Source organism: Somniosus microcephalus, chromosome 8 (genome assembly GCF_052327205.1).
Source record: "Somniosus microcephalus isolate GS21.2 chromosome 8, FLI_Smic_1.0, whole genome shotgun sequence".
Taxonomy (NCBI): Eukaryota; Metazoa; Chordata; class Chondrichthyes; order Squaliformes; family Somniosidae; genus Somniosus; species Somniosus microcephalus.
Genome location: NC_140994.1, coordinates 153,173,801 through 153,179,837, shown reverse-complemented (window position 1 = coordinate 153,179,837; position 6,037 = coordinate 153,173,801). Strand labels below are relative to the sequence as shown.

Below are 6,037 nucleotides of genomic sequence, written 5' to 3'. Positions count from 1 at the left end.
TTTGTTCGAGGGGTGGTTCTGTGAGAAAACATGCTGGGTTGATAGTAGCACAATGCTTCTTAATTGAAATGTGCATAACAGGTCTCTGGCCATGAGATTGCAATCCAGCCCATTTGTGATCACGAATTGGTGTTTCACAGACTCATTTTGAAATGCTACTTCAACTGGTTCTGATATCGGGTACTGGCACACTTGTCCTTGGAATCCGGACAGGCTTTGTGTCTCCCCGGATTTAGGGAGATTGAGCTCTGATCGGACAGATGACATAGCAGCTCCGGTGTCTACCAGAAACGTATGTCGGCTCCCTTCAATTAGCAGGGATAGAACGGGCTCCTTGTCCGACTGGAACCCGTTCACCACGAGGTTGGCTAGTCAGTACTGGGGAAACGGATTATTCTGGGAGAAGTCTGTATATCTTCCTCGTCCCCGATTTCCCTGCCAACCTCCCCGTTGTCCTTGCATGTGGCCCCCTCTTCCTTGTCTTCGGGAGGGACATTCCCTGCTCCAATGGTCTTGCTGGCCACAATTAAAACAGGTATCTGACCCTGCTTGCCTCCCTCCTCTTCCTCTATCGCCAAAATGTTGTCTTGGGGGAGCGTAGGGTGGGCCATAACTAGGGACGGTTGGTCCGTTGGGATGGCTGGTATCTCTGTACCCTTGTCTGTCAACCCACTCTGGGACGCAGTACTGGGGCTCCGTCTGATATCCTATCACATCTTGGGTGGGCTTTGGCTCTTCCTTTCATATCACGTACACAGTCTTGACCTTGACCTGGGGCTGACTCTCCTGACTCTTACTCTCTTTCCAATAATATTTCACTGCCCTGGCCATCTGGCTGGGACTATTCTCTGACCAGTCCATATTGTTAGTCTTAATTGCTTCAGACACCGAGATTGGTAGACAATTTATCAGGATAGCACAGTATTGCGGCGAGTTTGCTCCGTTCCGGTAATTAGCATCTCCTGACTGACTCCGATATACCTCAGAGAATCTCTCTAGGAATTCCTCTGCTCCCTCGCCCTTTCGTGGTTTAGTATCCAACACCTTGGATATATCAATGGGTTTCTGCAGGGTGGTGGTTAAAGCAGTGAGTATGGCGCGTTCACGAGCAGCACTCTGTGCGTTTTGAGCCTCTAATGTGGCATGGTCCTCAAAGCCTAGGTTAACCAAAAACCTTGCATGTTCGGCGGGATTCAAGATCTGCTGTACTAATGCCCATAAGTCTCTTGATTCAGCATTATAGACGAGTATAGTAGTCCGGAGGAATTCTACAAACAAGGTGGGGGATTTCTTCCTATCTGGCATCCCGGCTAAGATAGCCATTATCTCGTTAGGTTTCCAGGGGTAGAAGATACCTATGGTCCGGGAGTTATCGGCGGCCACTGGAATATTTGCGTTAAAGGTAGGGTTAGGCATTTGTCTCACCGGCAACTGCCGGGGTGTCGGTTTATGTCTGGCGGGTCTCTCGGTATCAGATTCTGATTCCAGGGATGACAAGTCGTCTCCTGAATCTCCACTGTCAATGTCACTATGGTCCCGGCACTCTAAAAAGGACCTTAAAGCCTTGAGGGTACTCTGGCTCTGACTCTCTAGCCTCTGACTTTGAATCATCTGCCTTTGATTTCTCCGTTTTCGTGACCTTGATGGACTGGGTTGGGGTGGGGAGGGTGTCGTCGGGGGCCGATTATTCTTAGTCCTGAGTCGGGTGTAAAAGGCAACAGGGTCGGTATACTGGGGACCCGGTTGTTGGTCTCCCATCTGGACCGGCGGGGGATTATTTACTTCAACCGTGACTGACGGCGGCGGGGAAACGGCACTGGCAGATACTTGAGGTGTCGGCGCGGGGGTTTGTGCAGCTGGTGCGGGTGCCACCGGGGGATAAATGTTAACGTACGGGGGGGGTGCGTGGGGAACAACCTGAGCCCTGTGATTCCATTCGTCCAAATCATCATCACCATCTCCCTCTGTCAAGGCAAGGCCAACCATTGGATTACGTAATCCACTCTTATCAGCCTTTCCAGGCTCGCTCGTGGTCTTTTCAGACTCCTGTTTTGAGCGTTTCTCATGAGCGCATTCCTTTTTCAATACCTCTACTGATTTGACTACCCCTCCCCCTGTAAGTGCTATTCCTAATTTTAAGGCATTTTCCTGCCAACTTGCTAACAAGGAAGTTTCTTTCAGTTCCTGACAGTACTGTCTCCATAGGGCAATTAGTTCTTTGGCTGTGGTACCCCTGTTACTTTTCCAAATTAGTTCTTGAGCCTTTTTAGCGGCATCTAGATTCTTAGTTCCTCCTAGTGGCCATTGATCACTTCCTAATTTCTTATTCAATCCTCCCGACAACTGTCTAAGTTGCTTTGCTTTGTCAGGATGTTGTTCACAAAGGGTCTGTAAGGCGCTACCCGATTCAGTCGTGGTATCTAAACAGTTGCCCATCTTACTCCCCTTGTGAACTTTACACAGTCGCGTTTTAAACTTGTTCAGAGCCTAGGCGGGCCAAGTGATATACGAGGTTGACGCTCTTTACCTGACACAAGTGCTTATTTCTAAGTTTACAAAGTTCCTAGTTATTCCCTCAGTACGTATACTGACCCTCAGTGATATCCGATCACTGACCCTCAGTGATATCCGATCACTGACCCTCAGTGATATCCGATCACTGACCTAATCACCTATCCCTTCCAGTATTCGCCAGACTGACCTGGATCTCGGCGGGACACCACACGGGAGTTAGCGATTGGCCGACTCGTCGTCAGACTGGCGGAATCAGAGGAAAACTGAGGTAGTACAAGAAACTACTTACATCGGGGGCCCATTTCCTCTCTCCATGTCCGAGACGATTCAACTCTTAGTTCGCGAACTCTCGGTGACTGTCCATTGAGATCCCACTTCTGACACCAAATGATAGAACGGATTCTTTTACCCTCAGTCTGGTTCAGTAATCACTGAGTCGAATGCAACTGGAGAATTCAATCGATTTATTTTCCGCGGAGTCTTACTCTGAAATGTCGGCACCGACTCCTGCAAGAGTCTGACGAACCCAACAGAGCAAGCAATTTGTCATACAGTGTGCTACATTATTATACTTGCATTTGAGAAGACATTAACACCTCGTATATTCCTGCACCAATCCTGAGCTGTGCACGTATACATTTAATTTGATTTCCTGGCCTGGCAGTTTGAAATAAAGAAGTCACATTTAACTGAATGGGTTACAGCTAAGTAAACATCCTGGTAATGTGTTCATGATCACCTAAACATTATGGTAATGCGTTTGCAATCATGGTAATGCGTTTTCTGATCGCCTATTGTCTGTATAACTTCTGCACGCTGCCTTACATTGTTCCTACAGCAAGGTGTAGCCTCGTGGGCACCAGCCTCATTAACAATTAAAGATCAGGTATCAGGTTAGCCCTTTTTTACTTCTCTGCTGCTTTTACAGTTTCTGGTTTCTTTTCCCTGAAAAGATATTCTCAATTTTACATAATGATAAAAGACCAGTGGCAGAGCCATTCCAGCCAAAAATTACAGAGCCATCCAAAGTATGCATAATGCAGAACATGCCACTGACCAACAAAAGGGACCCTGACCCCAGCAGGAAAAGACAAATCTTACTAATCAAACCAGACATTAAACATTCATTTAAAGTCAATTTAGGTTTCGATGGACCATCTCGAAACTAATTCATACCAACTTAAACCAATTAAGATAGATGGGACCAGCTTGAAACCCGTTAAAGAATTCAAAAACTATTAATGTTAATGAGCCCGCCAAAAATGACAATGGGCCAGAGAAGATTTGGCGGGCAGATAAGCAAGGCCTCAAATGGTATAATTGGGGCCTGCTTTTTCAGTTGGTTGGTGAGTCGGTTCGTTCAGTCAAGGAGTTCGGTTCAGTACAGTCCGAAAGAGAGCAGTTCGGTTTTGGTCCGTTCGATACAGCATGGCTCGTGTAGAAGAGAAGAAGAAGAAGACTTCAAAAGCCACGTCAAGTCACAAAAGTATCAGGAGTCGGAGCCAGGAGAAAACATCATCGAACGCCTTGCGGCAACCAAAGGCCCCAAGAAACAAACAACCGAAAATATTACCAGCAACGAAGTAATATTGGGCCACTGCGACCGACAAGAAACCAACCTGGAAGAAACCGAAGGTGCGCAAGTTTGATTCCACTCCACAAACTATTCTGACTTACCCCTGGGTAAGATTTGATGGAAAGACTCTAAATCCTATTTCTGACCAAAAGAAATTGGGTACCTACCTGATAGGTCCAATACGCACCTGACCACATCAGCGGACACGTGGAGACTGAAACAGCAACGCAGGTGAAGTCTTCTACTGCGTCCGGGGTATGACAGGCCCCAACCGTCACATCTAGAGAGCCCCGAAACCGCGAACCTCTACAACTGTCAAAAGAAGTCGTTTGGTGAGCATTATCCGTCGGTGCACAGGCGGGGATGTTTCGATTGAGTACCCGATAGTCCACTGTGGCCCTCCAGGAGTTGTCTGGTTTCCTAACCGGCCACAATGGAGAGTTTACGTGGGTGGCTATCGGTCTCAATACCCCCTGTTTGAACAGAGAGGTCATGGCCGTTTCCATGTCTGCCTCCGCCTCTTTGGGGAAATTATACTGCTTTTGTGGTCGGGTCATGGGGTCTCCGTCTACACTAACCTCGATCCCGTTCACCCTCCCACAATCATGCTTATGAGTGGCAAATGCGCCGAGGTGTGCTCGCACAAATGCCTGGTGCTCCACTGGAGTGTTACTGACCATTTGTTCGAGGTCGTAACCCTCCTTTGGTTTTAGGGTACACAAGGTCCCCTTGCCCTGTTTCTCTGGGATAACTGCTACTTCGTTTTCTTTGCTGATGCATGCTCCCCACAGACAGTGGTTCCTAAGATTCACTAGAATCCTGTAGCCTATAATAAAATCAGCCCCCAGGATCCCTCTTCCATCCTGCTCCAATTTCATTAAAACACAGGTCCACTTGGTGTGGAGTGCTCCTAAATGAATGGACAGTGGGATGGAGAACGAGCCAGCCTGCTCTTTACCTGTAAGCCGCACTAAGCTGTACGGGACCCCGTTAGACAGAGGTGAGGCAGCGGGGTTATCTGAATAGACGATGGTGCTCGATGCTCCCATGTCCAACAGATAGGTCCCTTTCACCTTTTCCACCTCCATCTTAACAAGCAGTGTATTCCACGCATCATACTCAAGGGGACACAGGTAGACAGGCTGCGCTGGCTCTAGATAGGTCTGTGTTGGGTGGGGCAGATGGAGTTAAAGCACCCGTGGCTGTGGCTACCTTCCTTGGGCCAGCCAACAAAACTCAAAGTGCAGCTACTAATGAATCAAGCGGGGGCGGGGGGGGGGCGAGGAAGAGATCGGTGTCTCTGTTTTTGGGGCAGGAGCTGGGGAGTTCTTTCCTATGTTACCCTTCCATGGATTCCTACAGTCCCTTCTCCAATGCCCACTTTTCCCGCACCCGAAGCAGTTACGCCTCGTATCAGAAGGGTTACCCCCTTCCTGGTGCCATTCTTTCTTACTTTGGCCTGGTTTTAATTCGTGAACCTTTCCTTTCATTTGTGGTTCGTCTCTCCCTCTACCGTTGCGGTAAGCCAGGGTCAGTTGTCTGACCACTGTCTCCTCGGTGACTTGGGGGCCCTTTGGGTCAAACCACAGCTCGGCCTTGGCTCTGATCCATGGCAAGCTGTTTGCCACCAGACTCCAGAGCCAGTGGGCCAGCTCATCCTGGTTCAAGTTAGTCCGGTCGAGATCCCCATTACAGGCACTCCTATACACAGGCCACAGCCTGTCTGCCAAAGCCTGTGGGGTCTCCCCTGCTAATTGTGTAGTCTTCTCCACCCGGGAGAAAGGACTACCATCGTTCATCCCCATCGCCTCCAGAACTTGCTCCCGGATGGCAGCGTACCCGCCCTGTCCCTTCTTGCTCTCAGCAGAGAGGGACTGGTATAGCTTGCCATCCAAAGAGAACAGAAGCATTTTGGCCATCTCAGAGTCGTCGCACTCGTTGATGCCT

At 49.0% G+C, this 6,037-nt stretch overlaps 1 pseudogene; it reads right to left on the bottom strand.

The window, feature by feature from the left end:
* Nucleotides 1-356: 356 nt before the first annotated feature.
* On the bottom strand, nucleotides 357-2,134 carry LOC147113873 (uncharacterized; annotated as a pseudogene).
* Between the last annotated feature and the right edge of the window lie 3,903 nt (nucleotides 2,135-6,037).